Source organism: Stenella coeruleoalba (assembly GCF_951394435.1).
Source record: "Stenella coeruleoalba genome assembly, chromosome: 10".
Classification (NCBI taxonomy): domain Eukaryota; kingdom Metazoa; phylum Chordata; class Mammalia; order Artiodactyla; family Delphinidae; genus Stenella; species Stenella coeruleoalba.
In genome coordinates, this window is record NC_137156.1 from 74,031,090 (window position 1) to 74,050,811 (window position 19,722).

The window sequence follows — 19,722 nt, forward strand, 5'->3', positions numbered from 1 at the left end:
CTGTTTTTCATATCATATCACTCTGTGCTAATATGTCTGAGTAATTTCCTCAGATATGTCTTCCAAATCACCATATTTGGTTAATCATGATCTACGAGAATACTGGATGCTCTCTTATGGAGAACATCCTTATTTGTGCTTGGAGTGAAGGAACGCTACCCACCTGAGGCTGCTGTAGCCATTTGAGGGTCCTGATAACTATGGGACTCGCACGTGCAGCTTCTTCAACTTAGAGCTGAAGGCTTAGTCTCCCAATATTGCTTATGGGTCTGCTATACATATCTGGTCCTGGGACAACCATGCATTTCACATTTATTTACTGCTCACTGCCCCCTACTCTTATTTTAACACTTTAACACTCTTATTTTATTTCAGCCAAGCAACCCACGACAAAGTCTATTTTATCCAAGACAGAGGTGTTTTGAGAAGAAGGGTGTTTCAGAATATCTGGTCCATGGTATGCTGAGATACCATTTGAATTTTAAAAGCCTAAAGATGAGACTGTTAAATTTCACCATGTTTTTGGCATATTCCAAATTATTGAAGCAATTTTGAACCCTGATTTTCTTCCCAGCTTTGTTTGATTTAAAATTTGATGACAAGTTCAGATTTCTGTTTATCTAAATTCTCTTTTTTTTTTTTAATGTCATGGACATAGAATTGGAGAATTTCCATTAGAAAATGGCTTCCAGTCTGATATTGTCAGATTAAAGAAAGTTGGGCCACTGTTGTTTAACCTTCTACGAATCCACTGAGCTGTGATGTTATACAGTCTAGATTGCTTCATCTTGCCCATAAACAGGTAATAAAATGTTTTGTCCAAAGCCTACTACAGTCTGTATACAGTTCCTACAGCAGTCTTCAGATCTACTTATGATAATAACTGTTGAAAAACCCTTCCTTTGGAGTGATTATGCATGCTGAACCCTTGGTAGTTACCTATTTTGTTTCGGTTTAATAATCATGCGCAGAACTTTGCTAGAAGTCAACACCATCCCTCTTGGTCTCTAGATTCCTATATCAATCTTTCTCCCTATTTGAAGTGGGACCCTAACTCTAATTAGAGTCTTGTGGCATGACTTCTCGAAGATCACTGAATACGTCTCTGAGGTCATACCCAAATATCCTTTTGGTTCCCTGGGCAATAATTTCTTTTGATCTGGTAACTGGGACTAATTTTTTAGGTTGGGTGTTCTTTCCATGTCCTTTCTTCCTATCCTGGACTTGTTTTCCCTCTTCGTGATGTTCTAACCTGACCAAATGGAAGCTCTTTCTGTGTGATGAAGATGAAGTAAACAGGAACCTGGTGGTTTTGCTTTCCCTTTGCCATCTGTTAGCATTACATATGCTCAGTTCCTTTTTTAAATTCATCTTCTTGATCCAAATCTGAATTTAAATTAAACTTTTTCTGTCTTTGGCATTCCAGTCTCAACCATTCTGAGTATTAGTCTCTTTTGCTGCTTGTTAAAAGTTCAGGTTAATCTTTTGGAAAATTTCCATTATCTTCTAACTTATACACAGGTGATTGGAAAATACTTGTACAGTGTTGGGGAGGAAGAAAATTTCCTCTACCCTTGTAAATTCTTTTGGCTGGTCTAAGAATTAAACTGACATGAGACACATTAACAGATGAAAATCAAACAAAAGTTTAATAATGTGTATATAAGGGAGAGACCCAGGAGAACTGAGTAACTTGCCAACATGGCCCAAACCCTCACCTTAAATATCATCTTTGGCTAAAGACAAAAAAGGATGTTTGAAGGTAGTGGTTTGGGACTTTATAGGGGAGAAGGCAAGTCACATAAAGATGGAAAAGCAAATGTTTGGTAAATAAGTGTTTGCTGGGCCAGGCAGAGACAGTGGACACAGAGTGAACTCTGCTCTCTAGGCCCTGCTGGGGTTTCCCCCACCATGCCTACTCCATATTCTTTGCAGATATGTCTGATGATAACTCTATCCTGGGAACAGCCCCTTTATCTAAATTGTTTAGGCAGCTAAGGGGGAGGTAAAAAGAAAGATTTCCTGAGTCTTCTGTTTCTTAAAAGTAAGGAGCCTAAATCAATCCTCATGCCAAAGAGACGTATTTTGAGGTGGCAAATTTTGCTCCCCTGCAGCAGTCACATTGCTCTCTCAGAGGCTTCCCTTTCCTTCCCATCCAGGATCTTCTCTGACCTAGGACTGTGCTCAACCGGCATTTTCAACAAATGAATCAATAGTGGAAGAACTGTCGTTTTAGAGCCTCCTGATTATTGAGTCCTTCTTTCCATGATCATATGCTGCATTTTGACATATGTTGACTTGTCTCATGATATATTTTTACTTCTTAACTCTTGCTTTGATGTTCTGTTTTGGGGGTGTGTAATAATTCAACCTGTAATTTAGACTAGAGTCAAAATGTATCTCCCACAACTTGATCCTACACATAAACAGAGGCTTGACAATTATTTAATTCACAAATAAATGTATAAGCAGTATTTTGAATTTTTTGTAAAGAAGATGCTTTTTTGCCTAAAAATGTTAGTATTTCATAGATTTGTAGATATAAGCTGCAAGGTGAGCTTTGCCATATCTTTCATAATTAATTCCATTACTAGTTATGGCAGTAGGCATCTCAGTGGTTAGAACAGAGATTTTGTGTTCATACACAGCTTGGTTTGGATTCTGGCAGTATCAGCTGTGTGATCTTGGGTAGCTTAACCTCTTTGAGCCTCAGTTTCCTCATCTGTAAAATGGGGCTAATAATAGTACCCACTTCATAGAGTTGTTGGGATGATTCATTGAGATAATATATGTAAAGCACTGAGCACAAAGTGAGACACACAGGAAGAGCTCAACACATGGTAGCTAATATTTGCCTGCTCTGTGCCACTCATCATGTTGGCCCCTGGGGAGACGGAGGTGGAAAAGGAGTTCACAACTCAGTGGAGTCAAGAGTCACTGAAATGAGTAAATATAGCTTCATGTACAATGTGCTACAAGGGTATGGATGATGGAACAGTTAATTTTTTTTAATAGTGTGGTTTTTTAAATAAATTTATCTTATTTATTTATTTTTGGCTGCATTGCTGCGCATGGGCTTTCTCTAGTCGCAGCGAGCAGGGGCTACTCTTCCTTGTGGTGCGTGGGCTTCTCATCGCGGTGGCTTCTCTTGTTGCGGAGCTCGGGCTCTAGGTGTGCAGGCTTCCGTAGTTGTGGCACGCAGGCTCAGTAGTTGAGGCTCGTGGGCTTCAGAGCGCAGGCTCAGTAGTTGTGGTGCACGGGCTTAGTTGCTCCGTGGCATGTGGGATCTTCCTGGACCAGGGCTCGAACCCGTGTCCCCTGCGTTGGCAGGCGGATTCTTAACCGCTGCACCACCAGGGAAGCCCCAGAACAGTTAATTTTGCATAGGTAATCAGGGAAGACTGCTTCAAGGTGGTGACATCTGAATAGCCTGTTGGGCAGGGGGCTCAGTGGTTGGCTCAGAATTGCCACGCAGTAAATTTTTGGAGAATGGATTGTGCGGATGGCTCATAGGCCCAGGGATGCTGCCCAGCTGGCATCTGTGGACATGTGGTATCATGTATTTTTCATTTTTCTCCTATGTATATTTCCGTATACTATTGACTTTTTAAAATTTTTATTTATTTATTTATTTTGGCTGCCTTGGGTCTTCGTTGTTGCACGTGGGCTTTTCTCAAGTTGCGGTGAGCGAGGGCTACTCTTCGTTGTGGTGCACAGGCTTCTCACTGCGGTGGCTTCTCTTGTTGCAGAGCATGGGCTCTAGGCGCACAGGCTTCAGTAGTTGTGGCACGCGGGCTCAGTAGTTGTGGCTCGCGGGCTCTAGAGCACAGGCTCAGTAGTTGTGGCACACGGGCTTACTTGCTCTGCGGCATGTGGGATCTTCCTGGACCAGGGCTCAAACCCGTGTCTCCCGCATTGGTAGGCGGATTCTTAACCACTGTGCCACCAGGGAAGCCCTCCATATACTATAGCATTTAAGTCTCAGCCATGTTGCGTTTGTACTTGGCCTTTGTACTTATTGTTACTCATAATTCCATCAGAGCTTGTGTATAATCCTTGATTCAATAGTTACTAATATTTTCTTATTATTAAAAGACTCTAAGTCCTTTGAGGCAAGATGTGTTCACCAGAGTGTACCTGGAATGCAGTAGGTCCTTGGTAATATTCGATGAATGAATGAATGAATGAATGAACTTCTTTGACTGCTGGCCCCACCACTGGCTATGGGATCTTGAGTGAGTCAGTTAACCCCTCAGTGCTCCCATCTGTAAAGTGGGTTAGCACATCTCACAGGGTTATTGTGAGGACTAAATGAGGTGATGTCCAGTGCCCGATCAGTAATAAGTGTGCATTAAACGGTGGTGACCATTGGCACCACTCAGTTCTGACTGGTATGCTGCTGAGTCTAGGAGATGTCCATAGACTGTGTGGCAGGGTGAAGTCTGGGGCCCTTTGCTGCACCAGCTGGCAGAGGAGAGGTTTCCAAACTCTTTCCTAATGCTGGGGTGAGACCTGTCAGGTAATAAGGAGTTTATACTTAAAATGACTGAAGGTGCCATTAGGAATGTGGATTGCCCCTGGGACTGCTCCCTGGCCTCCCACCCACCGCTGATTCCTCAGAGAGAGTGAATGGGGCATTGCTGACTTGAGGTGGGACCACAGGTGAGTCCCCTCCTCTTCTCCTGCCTTCTGAGCTTCACCGTGAAACAGAAGCTAATTAAGGCTTCTCTACTGTCAGTCACCAGGTGGAGAAGAGTCACAGGGAAGGTGACTCCCACCTGGAGCTCAGTGTATCTAAATAAAAAACTCCGGGGGGAAAAAAAAACCTCTCTGGATTTAGAAACTCCAGACCCTAGCAGGCCTCTGGGGCCACAACTATGAATTAGAAGAAAAGATGAATTACCCATTTTCAAGGTTTTGGAGAGGAAAAAAAAATTAAATGTAAAAGACAGGTGTTTTCCAGTGTTCCAATACACCAGGTAAAGCTTATTGATGGCTTCCAATGTGGGGTCTTCCAGGAAGTCATCCATGCATTTCATTCCCTTATTTATTCATTCACCCCCTCGCTGTTTGGTGAATGCTCCCTGAGCCTGAGATTGCTAATAAGTTGTAACTGAGGACTAAAGATCAGTCTTAGTCCCTGCTGCCTCTCTGGGCCTGCTCGGGGGTGTTGAAGGACTGCTAGTTTGAGGAGAGTTAAAGCCAGAGAAGGTAACATGGCCTTTGATGAATAAATTGTCCCCAAAGCTCTGAGAACAAGTCCATGAAGCAAGTCAGATGAAGCCCTTGAAATCTGAATGATGAGGTGGCTAACATCTTAGAAGAAGATGCTCCAGCTCCAGCCAGGGAGATTGTCCCAAACTCTGGATGGATTCCAGCAGCCCTGACAGAAGCAGATTTTACAGGGTGGTCACCAGTGGCCTCAGAGATTCACCTTTGCCACACCTCTGGGGCTTCTCATCCACATCCCATTCTTAAAACCCAAGACCTGCCCAACTCAGCTAGGCTTTGCCAGTCTGGAGGGCTTGGCAGGCCTGAGGCTGCCTTTGTGGTGGATTTAAATGGACAAGAGAGTCCTGCTGGGTACTGGTCCCACCTAGGTCTGGAGTGAGAAGCAGACAAGCCAGGGACTCAGTGCAGGAGGAAGACATCTCTGTTGCAGCCACCACCACCACCACCACACACACACACACACACACACACACACACACACACACACACACACACACACACACACGGTGCTCAGCACATAGCAAGTGCTCAGTAAATATTTGTTAAATGAATGAATAAGTACTTTGGTGGAAGAAGCCCGCAATACAGTGTGGGTCCAAAGGGAACTTAAGGAAGGCTTCCTGGAGGAAGTGACATTTGAATTGAGGTATGGAAAAAAGAGAGGAAGGAGTAGCCAGGCCAAGTAGGAAAGGATGAGAGTTCTTGGCAAAGGCCGAGGTGGTAGACTTCAGCCCAGGCGCCCTTGGAATGCTAGGAAATGAGGCTGGAGTAGTAAACTGAGGCCAGATGTTCAAAAACCTAGGCTTTGTGGCGGATAAGTTAGACAGAAAACAGTATTTGAATTTTAATGGGTGATAACCTTTATGCTCCCCTTCCTATTTTTTTGGCCTAGTGAGGTTTAATTGTCCTTAAAATGAAGAAATGGCCATAGCGGGCATTTAACCAGTGGTGGCTGAAAGCCTTATAAGATGGCTATTTTTGTCCCCAAGAGCTTTGGAGCTAGACGATCCAGGGTTGGAATTCCCAGTTCTGTCCTTTACAGGGCAAGCCCCTCTTCTCAGAATTCTGAAACAGGAAGCCAAGCACAATGTCCACCTCATAGGATCAAATGAGATAACCCATATAAGGTAGGGTTACTTTGCTTGCCCGAGAACCTGTCTTTCTCTCCGAGCCCTTCGGGGTCAGAGATCCAGCGGGAGTTACTGCCGGGTGCGGTGCCCAGCAGAGCTAGGCACACAACAGGTGCTCAGTAAATGAAACACAATGCCGCGACGAATTCTGGCGTCGCATTGTGAAACTGTGTGTGGCCCTCTGGGTTCCGATCTCTCCCCCAGGGCGCAAGTGAGCGCCTTCGGGGCGGGGCTGGGGTGTTTGGGTTCTTCCCCTCTTCCCCCAACCCCGCCCCTGGCTTCGCGGCGTGAAACTATTGGATGCCTGGAGACGGGTTGCTGGGGTCGGGTTGTGCGGAATACTAACTTTACACTCCGGGCTTAATGCTATAAGCCGGGGGCGCCGGGGAGCTAGGGGTTCTTGCCCCTGAGACCCCAAGACAGAACGCAACAGCCGGGGAGCAGCGCTGGGGGCCGGGCGCGGGCGGAGCCGGCTTTTCTGTCGGAGGACGTAGGCCCTCACGCAGCGCCTTTAAGGCTCCCATCCGAGCCGGCCCCGGAGCTGAGAGCGGCGCGGGCGCGGGCAGTGCTGCTGGACCTGAGCAGGAGCCCGGGGCCGAGGACAGGCGTCTAGATAGTGCGGCTGGTCCCAGGCGGCTGAGGTCAGGTGAGGTGAGCGCTGGTGGGGTGGGGCGGGCTGAGGCGGGGTGGGGGTGTGCACGTCTAGGAGGGAGTATCCGGGGGCTCCTCCAATGGCCCCGTGACCTACCTTCCACTTACCGAGTGCGGGCTGCCTGGCCTCCCTCCAAGCGGCACGAGGTGAAGAAGGGTCGGGAACATGCACCTCCCTTTTTACTGCGTTCCCCCGCCCTGGCATCAGCCCCTGCGCGCTTCCTTCCGGTGCCTGGATAGGTTTGACATTTCCGAATCCCTGGTCCCCCTACTTCCTGCTTTCCTAAGGCCGCGGACAAGGTGAGGATGGGTCGGGGACCTGCAACCTCTTTCTATTTGGCCTCCCCACTGCTTGCGCCATCATCAACCCGTGTGCGCTCCCCACCCAAGTGCCTGGGTGGTTTGGAGGCTCCTGCACCCCCATTTCTCCCACTTTCTGGGGAAGGGCTGCTGCTCGGCTGCCCTCCCAGCCGCAGTCACCTGCCCCCGTCCTGCCCCCAGACATCCGCACCCCTCAAGACCTCTCCCAGCCCAAACCGACCTCCAGCAGCCTTTCAGCTCCCCTTTCCTCAGCCTGCCCCAATTCCCTTGCCCTTGCGCCCTCTCCTCCCCTCAGCTGGCGAGTCAGGATACTGGTCCAAACACCCTGACAGCCCGGAGCCGGCCGGCCAACAGCCGCAGCATCCCCTGCCCACTCCTACAAGGGCTTCCTGGCAGTCTTGGAAATGCAGATTGTGTAACGCCAGCTGCAGGGCAGAGCACGTGCGGGTTTGCACCCCTGAACCCGCAGAGGAGGGGAGGAGGCCAAGTTGACAGAGTGAGGTAGGGAGGGAGGAAGAGGGTGCCGGAGGGTGAAAAGGCTGTACATCCAGGCCAATGTTTGAGTCCTTTTTTGTGCCCCCGGGCCTAGCTGGTTAAGTAACAAAAGGTCCCTGCTGGGACCAGAGGCCAGCATTTGTCTCAGCTCTCACCGGCTCAGAAATCCCTAATGGCTGACTACACCTGGCTGGGAGTTAAAAATAGTTTATTATTAATGATAGCAGACATACAATAAGCAAATACAGGGTGCCAGGCCCTTTCCTAAGCACCTTAAAAAAACCTGCCTTATTCCTCTCAACAGCGCCATGAAGTAGGTGCCACCACTGTGCCCATTTCTTAGAGGAGGAATGTGAGGGGTTCAGATATGGTTCCCTCCCAGAACACACAGTGAGTCTGACCTCAAGGCCCCTATTCTGAACCACTAGACTTATTTTATTGTTACTAATAAATTCTTATCAACAATATTTTTAAAATATAGGAAGTTAAAAATTAGAGAAATTAATAACCTGTGTTCCTACCATCAGTTTATTTTTCTAAAATTAGGTTTTCAGGCCAGCAAGAAATCCTTGGTAGCCTCCTGAAGAATACTGATGCCCAGAGAGGAGAAGGGACTTGCTTGAGGCCACACAGCCTGACAGTGCCAGGACCGGGGTGCAAAACAGGTCCTCGGATAGTTACTTGGGTACTTCCTGGGTTCTGTGATGCTGCCTCAGCCTTTCAGCTAGGCCCCTGGAGACCCTGCCCCCTCCCCCTCTGCACTGTGACCTCCCCTTTCCTTCTCTGCTTCCTTTGCTCTAGCCCAGGCTAGTGAACACACATTCTTCCTGCTGCTGCCTTTGCTTAGGCTGTCCGCACCTCTGGGAATGCCCTTCATGGAATCTCTAATGTCTAAATTGTCAAAAGTCCAGAAATAACAGAAGTAAAACCGATGAATCACCAGAGTAGTAATTAGTAAAAATTTATTGCGCAAACACACCAACAAGACAGAACCCGGAGCACTCAAACCAAAACGATGGAATGAGGCTCAGGGATATATTATTATAAAGCAGCTTACATAGGGAGAAAGCAGTGACGGTTTATTCTTTACAGTGGTTGGTTATGGTGTTAGAATTTTCTTAAATAACAGGGAATTGGTTAATAGTTACCTCATATCAACCTTGGGAAACAAGGTTTTGCTTATGATTTTTAGGGACAAGCAAGAAATGACCCAGGTCAAGTTAGTCTTGCAAAATAAATTAAGCTTTGTTTGTATGACTGAACTGGTCTCATCTGCTCAGGGAATTTTTAAGGCTGGTCTCCATTTGTTTGTTTGTTTGTTTGTTTTGCGGTACACGGGCCTCTCACTGGCCTCTCACTGTTGTGGCCTCTCCCGTTGCGGACGCGCAGGCTCAGCGGCCATGGCTCATGGGCCCAGCTGCTCCGCGGCATGTGGGATCTTCCCGGACCAGGGCACGAACTCGTGTCCCCTGCATCGGCAAGCGGACTCTCAACCATTGCGCCACCAGGGAAGCCCTCCATTTGTTTTTGATTTAACAAAATATTACCTACCCCTTAGCTCATCTGTCCCCTCCAAGAACACTACCCTGATTTTTCCCCTGCCCCCAACTAAAATTTGTTTCTTTCTCCCTTGGGATCCCATAGCTGGGACCCTACTACCTTCTACTCCCATGGTGGCGTTTGGAAAGTTCTGCAGCACGCATCTGTCTTGTCCTCTTGGGTGCAGTTGTCCTAGCAGGATCACGAGTGTTCCCCAAGACTCCTCTTCCACTTGCCTGGTGAAGCCCCAGGACAGAGAAAGAGGTCCATGGGGGATGGGTTGGTTTCTGAAGTAAGGATAAGCTCAGGATTTCTGAACCCTGCTACCCCAAACTCCCTTCATTGAGCTGCAGCTGATCAAAGAGAGAATGGCTCAGTGTGGTACCGAATGCTATAATTACATGTTTGTTTTTGTTTACAACCCAAAGGATTCCCACCAGAAAATCAGAGAGACTTGGGTCCAAATCCCATTTCTACCACTTGGTAGCTGTGTGGCCATGGGCCAGTTACCTAAACTCTGAGCCTCAGCTTCTGGTAATGGTACCTGCTTCAGAAGGCAGTGGTGAGATTTAGATAAAATAAAGCACAGGGCCCAGCATGTGGTAAGCACTCAATAAGTACCAGCTATTATGAAGAGTGAGCACCACTTTGAATTACTGGAGAATTATTAACTCATTATTAAATAGCTCATACTCTGCTTAGAGGTGGGTCAAGGGAGTTCGGGCCGAGGAGAGTAAGCATTTTTTTTTCCTTTATTTTATTATTATTATTTTTTAAAGATTCTGTACTTTAATTTATTTTTTATTTATTTATTTTTGGCTGCACTGAGTCTTCGTTGCTGCACTTGAGCTTTCTCTAGTTGGGGCGAGCAGGGACTACTCTTTGTTGCGGTGCGTGGGCTTCTCATTGCGGTGGCTTCTCTTGTTGCGGAGCGTGAGCTCTAGGCGTGTGGGCTTCAGTAGTTGTGGCATGCGGGCTCAGTAGTTGTGGCTTGCCGGCTCTAGAGCTCAGGCTTAGTAGTTGTGGCGCACGGGCTTAGTTGCTCTGTGTCATGTGGGATCTTCCCAGACCAGGGCTCGAACCCGTGTCCTCTACATTGGCGGGCGGATTCTTAACCACTGCCCCACCAGGGAAGACCTCTTTTAATTTTTATAGGAGTATAGTTGATATACAATTTTTATTTTTGAGATAAATATATTTATTTTGTACTCAGGAAGGCCGGTGAGAGTTTCTTCAACTCCAAACCATCCATTGCCTTTACAATGAGATAGAATTGCCTTTCTATTTGTTAGCTTTTTAAAAATTTATGAGCTACTAGTTCTGTGAGGATCTGCACACCTGGAATGAATGCGTGAATGCGATTTGTTCAATTGTAAGTGATTATGAAACAATGATAGGAGAAAAAAAACTTGCTCTTAGAGATGACCTTGGTTTTCATTGTGTGTTGGTTCAGGCCTATCTTGGGGGCAAGAGGTTCCATGCAAAAGTTATCTGGGTTTGGAGGGAAGGAAAGCAAGAGTGTTTTATCCTAGTACTCTAATGAACTGCTGAGAGTGGAAATCAACTTCCCTGTGTCGTGTTCTTTTCCAGCTCCTGGTTATTCTGATGACTAGATCAATTATTACAATGATGAGAGTTCAAAAGAAGAGGGCCAGGAATGCCCCCCTCAAAGCTGTGTTTGGAATATGCTGGGAAGCTAGTTATGCAAGTTGAAAAAAAATTTTTTACTTTAAAATTTCTCCTAAATTGATTCTTTGTTGGAATACATTAGGATCCCATTTGATAATTTAAGGACTGTTGAGTTTAGATATTTTAAGACATAACGTTTTGTAAGTTTCACAGTTCTATGGAATTTAGCAGACTTTAGGACTTTTCTTTATTTCTGTGACCCTGTAGGGACATAAACACTTACTGTACTATCCGTTACAGCGACCTTTAGCCACATGTGGCTATTTAAATTCAAATTAATTCAAATTAAATAAAATCAAAAATTCTGTTCTTCAGTCACACTAGCCACATTTCACATGCTCACGTGCCATGTGGCCAGCAGCTACCGTATTAAGCAGAGCAAATAGAGAACATTCCTGTCTTCACAGAAAGTCCTATGGGATAGCACTGTTTATATCTATAAGGCCATGGGAAAGCCACTTGATTACGGGGTTAAGTTCCCTTCTTTCTGGCAAGTCATCTGCAGGCCAAGAAATGGAGTGTGCAGAGGAAGTTTTACTGTCAAGGATGAGGATGTTAATAAATCCCCTTAGCCTCATTTTGGCTGAATGGCTCACTGGCTTTTAACACTGCCGGATTCAAAGGATGGGAGAGAGGGTGGAATCAGATGAAGTGTCTCTGGGCAGTGCATCTCCTGGCTGCATGTTATAACCTTCTAGAGAAGGTTAAAAAATACCCATGCCTGGGGCTTCACTGGTGGCGCAGTGGTTGAGAGTCCGCCTGCCGATTCAGGGGACACGGGTTCGTGCCCCGCCCCGGCCCGGGAATATCCCACATGCCACGGAGCGGCTGGGCCCGTGAGCCATGGCCGCTGAGCCTGCGCGTCTGGAGTCTGTGCTCCACAACGGGAGGGGCCACAACAGAGAGAGGCCCGCGTACGGCCAAAAAAAAAAAAAAATACCCATGCCTGGACTCTGCCCCAGGCCAGCTGAATCTGAATCTCTGAGGGTGGTCCCTGGAATCCGAGGAATCTGTATTTTTTTTAAAGCTCCCTGGGGGGTTCTGTTGTGCAGACCGGGTTGAGAACCACTGCCTTCAAGAGAACTGCCTTCTAGACTGTGCCCTTAAAAAAAAAAAAATTCCTGAGCACTGGAAGAAAATATGTCAAAGTAGATTTGGTGAGTGGCTAAAAATGTTCCTCACTGATTAACTACAGTAATAAAGGTTGGAGTTGAGTGGGCTCACTTCCTGTAGAAGTGGTCTCCCCTGAGGGCAGCTTTCCCCCTAGGGAGCATTTGGCAGCATCTGGAGATATTTTTGCTTGTCACAACTTGAGGACTTCGCCTGCGATACTGTTAATTACCCTCACAATGCATAGGAGATGCACAGCAAAGAATTAATCCGGCCCCAAAGACATAATTTTTGCAAACCAAAGTCCTCTCTGACCTTGGATGTAGTTGCCTCTTCAGAAGAGGTCAAGGGGGCTTCCCTGGTGGCGCAGTGGTTAAGAATCCGCCTGCCAATGCAGGGGACACGGGTTAGAGCCCTGGTCTGGGAAGATCCCACATGCCGGAGCCGCTAAGCCCGTGCACCACAACTACTGAGCCTGCGTGCCACAACTACCGAAGCCCATGTGCCTAGAGCCCATGCTCCGCAACAAGAGAAGCCACCGCAATGAGAAGCCCGCACACCGCAACAGAGTAGCCCCTGCTCGCCGCAGCTAGAGAAGGCCGGGGCGCAGCAACAAAGACCCAACGCAGCCAAAAAAAAAAGTTAGGGAGAGATTAAGATATCCTCCTAAACGGAACCCTCAGAAACCCTCTTGATCATATTTCAGGTTTTTCAATCCCAGAAGCTGTGTAGGGTGTTGCTGTCCGTGGTTGGACGCCTTTGGGGCTGTACCAGGGAAGCTGCTGATTCAGGGAAGCTGTACCTCCTGCTGAAGGTGTGGGCAGGTTCTTACTTACCCTGCTGCAGGTTGAGATCCTCTTCTTGTGAAGTAATTACCCAAAGTGACAGCAGCCTTTCTCCTAGGTGGTTTAAGCTGTGGCTTTTGGCTATTGGTATTGGGTGTTTGATCTGTGATATACCCAGAATAGGATTCAAGCTTGGACTTCCCTGGCGGTCCCGTGGTTAAGACTCTGCACTTCCACTGCAGGGGCGCAGGTTCTATCCCTGGTCTGGGAAGTTCCACACGCTGCGTGGTACAGCTCCCCCCTCCCCCCCCCCCCCCAGAAAAGATTATATGGAATAGAATTCAAGCCTTATATGTGATGAAGTTTGGGAACTGAGCTATGGGTTACACTCTGGGAATATAAAGATAGCAGGCATCTGAACAGACCTGGGCACAGTGGCAGTGCAGGGTGATGGAGGTGTGGTGTTTCTGAACACAAGTTCGTGTGCCCGACACACAGAAAGGCCAAGCAAACCAAAACGTCAGATTTTGGAGCAGAGAAAGTTTATTGCAGGGCCAAGCAAGGAGAACAGGTGACTCATGCTCAAAAACCCCGAACTCCCTGGTGGTTTTGGGGGAGACCATTTTAAAGTCAAATTTGGGGTGCGGGCTGCAGGTTGTGAGTTTCTTCTGATTGGTTGGTGGTGAGGTAACAGGGTAGTGCTCCAGGAATCTTGCGCTCATCCTGAAGTTACCATCCTCCACCTGGGTGGGGGACTTAGTTTCCGCAGAAGAGGGCAAAGATACTGTGATGTATATTCCCTGAGGAGGAACCAGGACCCTGCCCCAAGGCTGCACTATTCTGACAGCTCCTCTGTTTCTGCATTCCCTCTCTTCCCTGATTAGCAACTGTTTGAATATTCCCTTTGGAACTCAGGGAAGGTCAAGGAGGCTGAATGAAGCCTACAAACAAGAAATGGAGGACACAGAAGGGCTTTTGTGCCTAGGAGGGCCCCATAGGGTCCTGCTCAGTTTCAGTGGCAGGGCTTTCTAGCGCCGCCTTGGAAGGCAGGGCAGCTCTTCCCAGCTGTGCTGAGAGCGGTCGCATCCGCCAGTCACTGCTGTGAGCAGTCCCCGTGCATCATCTCATTTTGTCCCCACACCGAGGCTCTAAGAGGTTCAGTGACTTGCCAAGGTCACACACGGATCAGCGACAGAGCAGAGAATTGAACCCAGGTTATGGAACTGCGCAGCTGAACCCTCAGAGGAGCATTTACAGATGGGGTAATATTTTCATAGCCAAGACTTGAAGGTTGAGCGGGAGCTCAGCAGGCAGGGGCGTGCTAGGAAGAGGGGAGCGTTTGTGCCAAAGCTGTGCGGGTGTGAAGGAGCGTAAGGCTTAGGGATTGCAGATCATTCAGGGAAAGGTGGGGCGGGGGCCTTCCATGTCATGCTGAGGGCCACTGTGAGCCACCAGTGGAGTAGGGGCAGAGGAGAGAAGAGCTGTGTGCCATTGGGCACCTGGCTTAACCTCTCTGGGTCTCACCTTCCCATCTGAACTGGAGCCTCTAAAGCTACACTGCTCTGATGAGGAAAGTTCATTTGACTGGTGGCCGTAATGGGCAAAGTGAAGGAATGGCCTGCAGTGGCGCTGCTGGGGCCGCCCTGCTGATTCAGGGCTTCCATGCTTTCACTTGGTATTTATACCAAGTGACCACCAAGTGTTACCGAGCTCAAGCTCGCTCTGCTCGCCGCACAAGAGGCCAGTGAATCGGAGACGAGGTGTTGAGGCAAGGAAGACGACTTTATTCGGAAAGCTGGCTGACCGAGAAGATGGCAGACTAGTGTCTCTGATAAACCATCTTATCTGGACTTGGATGCCAGTTTCTTTTATAGAATCAGAGAGGGGGAGGTGGTGAGGAAGTAAAGTAAAAGGGCCATCGGTCTTGCAGAACATCTCCTGGAATGACCAGCCTCGGTGAGGGGATGTGTTTCTTTTTTTCTTGCAGTGGTTCACAGGTGGGCAGGGTTCCCTGAGGCAGGCCGTTATGTATGAGTATAATAACAAAAGCAACGAAAGGCAAAGGTTAAAGTCAAGCAGATCCAACGTGGGGTCCCATTTAGCTCTTCCCTTGCCCTTCGTGTATGCTAAAGTGCCACGGCAGATGCAGAGATGTAGTAAGACTTGTCTTCAAGGAGCTTGCAGCCTAGTGGAGGGTACAGCCAGTGTTTTCGTGAGTATTATGGTAAAAGATGCAGGTCATAAATACTTGTAGGTATGGAGAATGAAGCCGAGGTTGCTAATGGCTGGGGGACTGAAGGAGATAACTCTTAGTTCTGCCAGAAAGAATTGTTAGGAGATGGGGATAGATAGAGAGGGTATCATCCAGGTCGACAGAAAATGGGGCAGTGGAGAAAAATACAAAGCCAGTTCAGGTACAGTCACCAGAGGGTCTGATTATCAGCCTATCTAGTAGCAGATTCCCCATAGTTTACAGGTTTTAGTGGGGAAGCAGACGTTATAACAGGAAAATATTCATTAATGGACTTGCCACTTACAAACTTGGGTCCCACCCCGTCGTGCCTCCGTCTCTTTTCAACAGTGGTGTCCAGCCATGCTCCAGGAGCATCCACCTCTTGGTCATCGTCTCTCCCAGGTCTCAAGGACATTTTACAAATACAAGACAAACCTTGGAGAGAGAGACATGGGATTTCATGAACTCACCGCAGAAGCCGCTTGACTGTGGAGGCAGTAATAGATGTGACACCTGTTAGTTGATGACGAGAGGGCGGGACTTGAAAATCAAAGGATTGAGAGGCCTGGGGCAAAGCAGTAAAGCATTTTTGCAAAAAACATCCCTTGTATAATAGCGCTGTGCCAACCAAATGTTAACTGGAAGGACTTACCATACTCTAAGGCAATTTACGTGTGATTTATTCTTTGTTCTAAGAATTAGCACAGGATGACAGTTATAACTTAAATCTTGTTCCATATTTGCTATTGATCTTAGGATAGATTTTGATTTTTGTTTACTTATTTGGATAAAGTTCTAAACAAAACTGTGTTTTGACTAAAATTTTGAGCGTGGCATCACCTTTTTCTGATGCTGATTTCCCTGTGTACAGAGATCTCTGGGGAAGAGATTCTGGCTGGAGAAGGTAGGGACCAGCTCACGAAGGGCTCTGAATGCTGAACCTCATGCTGGAAGCCAGAGTTCTTGTCCTGGTAGAACCTGCCAGCTGTTTATAACAGGGCTCCTTTCTGTCTCACACTGGCTTTGTCCCTGCAGTTAGAAAATACTGTAGACCAGCTTCCCTCCTTTAGAAATGACAAAGCCCTCTTTAATCTCCTTGCTTTTCTTTTGAGTTCGGAGCACAGATTCGAGCCATGGGAGAGTGTTTTGGGGCCCTGAGGTTCTATTTCCGGCCTTCTGCTCTTGCATACCCATATAGAGGGCTATTTTAATTCCTTTCAGTCATGTGGAAAGTAGTCACTTATGTGATGCTCTTTCTAGCACCTTACCTTTGAGAGCTGATCTCAGCCAATGACAGTGCGTGTGTTTGCATTAATTCATAGAGCAGTGTTCGAGTTAAAGCTTGTTCTGGGAGAGCCTAAAGGCTTCGTGGTCCCTGGAGGTAAAGGGTCAAGTGGCTTTTGGCTCCTCTTTTATCCAGTGGAAGACTGGCTTGTATTTCTGTAGGGTTTTCTTGCTTTAAGCATGATTTCAAGCAGGTGGTTATTTCAGACTAATCGCCAGCCTACATCTTGATCCCAGAGGCTGCTGCTTTGAAGGTGCTGGGCTAGTTCAGGATACGTTGTGCGTGTTTCATTGCCTCGCTTCTTGGCCAGTACGATTTTTTTAGAAGATGTGCCACTGGGTATATAAGCCCCCTGTCTTCCAGCTGAGCCCCTGATTGACCTGCCTGCCTCTCTCTCTCCTCGGGCTGTGTCCCTTCTCCTCAGGATTGGGTAGCAGGATTTTCTGGTTCTCTGATTCTCTGTCTACAGGACCAGCCTGCTGGGCTGAGCTTCCTTGCCCACAGTGCTGCCCCAGGTGGCAGAAGCAGGGCCTGGGGCTGTGGGCTTGGCTGGCTCTCGAGCAAAAACCCCCGTGGGGAATCAGCTGCTAGTGATTCGGTACAAAGCAGGACGGAGTGAATCTTCTTATCAGTACCTTTCCCAGAACCATGAAGGAGATACACTTTCTGTGGCCATTGAGCATGTGAAATGTGGCTAGCGCAGCTGAGGAGCTGAATTTTATGTTTTATTTAGTTTTGATCATTTTAAATTTAAACAGTCACCATGTGGCTAGTGGCTACTGTATTGGACAATGTAGGATAGACCATTGTACTTGAGGAGTTTATATTGTATTTTTAAAATATTTTATTTTATTTGCTTATTTTTATTTTTGGCTGCGTCGGGTCTTAGTTGTGGCACACGGGCTCTCTTCTTTGTGGCTTGCAGGCTCTTCACTGTGGTGTGTGGGCTTCTCTCTGGTTGCGTCGTGCAGGTTTTCTCTTCTCTAGTTGTGGCGCATGGGCTCTGTAGTTTGTGGCACGCGGGCTCAATAGTTGTGGCGCACGGGCTTAGTTGCCCTGCGGCACGTGGGATCTTAGTTACCTGACCGGGGATCGAACCCACGTCCCCTGCATTGCAGGACGGATTCTTTACCACTGGACCACCAGGGGAGTCCCTATATTGTATTTTTTAATTAAATAGGGAAAACCTTGAACGTGCACATGGTAGCAATTCAAAAGGTACAAAAGGATATCAGTGAAAAGTCTCCCTCATCTCTGCCCCTAGCCTCTCAGTTTCCTTCCCAACCCCAGTCATGATTATCATCTGTGTCCGTCCTGAAACATTTTACACACATATAAGCATAACATGCATATTTCTCTCTCTCTCTCTCAATGCAAGAGATGTTATTCTACCCATTCTCTTCTGTTCCTTGCATTTTTAGTTAACAGTGTACCTTGGAGGTCATTACCCGTAGAGACAAATATGCCACATTATTTTAATGGCTTATAGTTAATTTTATTTGTATTTAATGGCTGTACATTATACTTCTTTATAAAGTTGTACCATCATTTACTTAACATATCCCCTACGAGTGGGCATGTGAGTGCCAATTTTTTTTTGCCGTGATAAGTAATACTATAACAAATAACCTTCACAAACATGTTCTCAAACATGTTCAGGTATGAACACAAATCAGTTCCTAGAAATTAGATTATTAGATCAAAGGTATGTGTACTGTACATTGCTGCAGATTTTGCCAAAATGCCATCTGTAGGGTTTGTTGATGGGAGTATAAATCTGTACCTTGCGTGAGGGCATCTATTTTCCCACGGCCCCAGCAGCACAGTCTGTTATTACGCATTTTGTTCTTTGCCAATACAATAAAGATCACCATCGCCTTGTAGGTTTAATTTGCATTTCTCTTGTAAATGAGAATGAGCATCTTTTTATATGTCGAAGAGTCATTTGTATTTCCTTTCTGTTACATGAACTACTCAGATCATTCGCCCATTTTTCTACTGGATTTTATTGTTGTTTTTATTGATTTGTAGGACCCTTTATTAGTCTGTCATCTCTGATATGTATTGACACATTTTAACCTTGGTCATAATATCCTTTTTTAAAATATTTATTTTATTTATTATTTATTTAATTTATTAATTTGGTTGCGCTGGATCTTAGCTGTGGCAGGCAGGCTCCTTAGTTGCAGCTCGCCGGCTCCTTTAGTTGTGACACATGTGCTCCTTAGTGGCGGCCAGCAGGCTCCTTAGTTGCAGCTCACAGTCTCCTCAGTTGTGGCACGTGAACTCTTAGTTTCGGCATGCATGTGGGATCTAGTTCCTTGACCAGGGATCGAACCTGGGCCCCCAGCATTGGGAGTGTGGAGTCTTAACCACTGCGCTACTGGGGAAGTCCCATGATATCCCTTTCCATGTGGACATTTAAAAACATTTTTATGTAGTCAGCTTATTAATCTTTATGTTATGGCCTCTAGGTTTTAAATCTTAACTTAGAAAGGCTTTCCCTGTGAAGGTGTTTTCAAACAGAGTTCTCATGTTTTCTTCTAGAACTTTCATAGTGTTATTATTTTATTTTATTTTCAAATTTTATTTTATTTATTTTTTTATACAGCAGGTTCTTATTTGTCATCAATTTTATACAGATCAGTGTATACGTGTCAATCCCAATCGCCCAATTCATCCCACCCCCACCCCCACCCGCCCACCGCTTTTCCCCCCTTGGTGTCCATACGTTTGTTCTCTACATGTGTGACTCAACTTCTGCCCTGCAAACCGGTTCATCTGTACTGTTTTTCTAGGTTTCACATGCATGTGTTAATATACGATATTTGTACTTCACTCTGTATGACAGTCTAGATCCATCCACATCTCAACAAATGACCCAATTTCATTCCTTTTTATGGCTGAGTAATATTCCGTTGTATATATGTACCACATCTTCTTTATCCATTCGTCTGTCAATGGGCATTTAGGTTGCTTCCATGACCTGGCTATTGTAAATAGTGCTGCAATGAACATTGGGGTGCATGTGTCTTTTTGAATTATGGTTTTCTCTGGGTATATGCCCAGTAGTGGGATTGCTGGATCATATGGTAATTCTATTTTTAGTCTTTTAAGGAACCTCCATACTGTTCTCCATAGTGGCTGTATCAATTTACATTGCCACCAACAGTGCAAGAGGGTTCCCTTTTCTCCACACCCTGTCCAGCATCTGTTGTTTGTAGATTTTCTGGTGATGCCCATTCCAACTGG

At 46.6% G+C, this 19,722-nt stretch overlaps 1 protein-coding gene across 4 annotated transcripts in view; it reads left to right on the plus strand.

The window, feature by feature from the left end:
- The first annotated feature begins 6,748 nt into the window (after positions 1–6,748).
- ABHD6 (abhydrolase domain containing 6, acylglycerol lipase) overlaps positions 6,749–19,722 on the plus strand; it is a 53,709-nt gene continuing 40,735 nt past the window's right edge. Inside the window, exon 1 of one of the 4 annotated variants that reach the window (XM_079934396.1) lies at positions 6,749–7,013. The gene's annotated coding sequence lies outside the window, so the exon portion shown is untranslated. Of the gene's footprint in view, positions 7,014–7,285; positions 7,314–19,722 lie in introns of those variants that run through there. The other 3 variants (XM_079934395.1, XM_079934397.1, XM_079934398.1) reach the window with 3 other exon arrangements.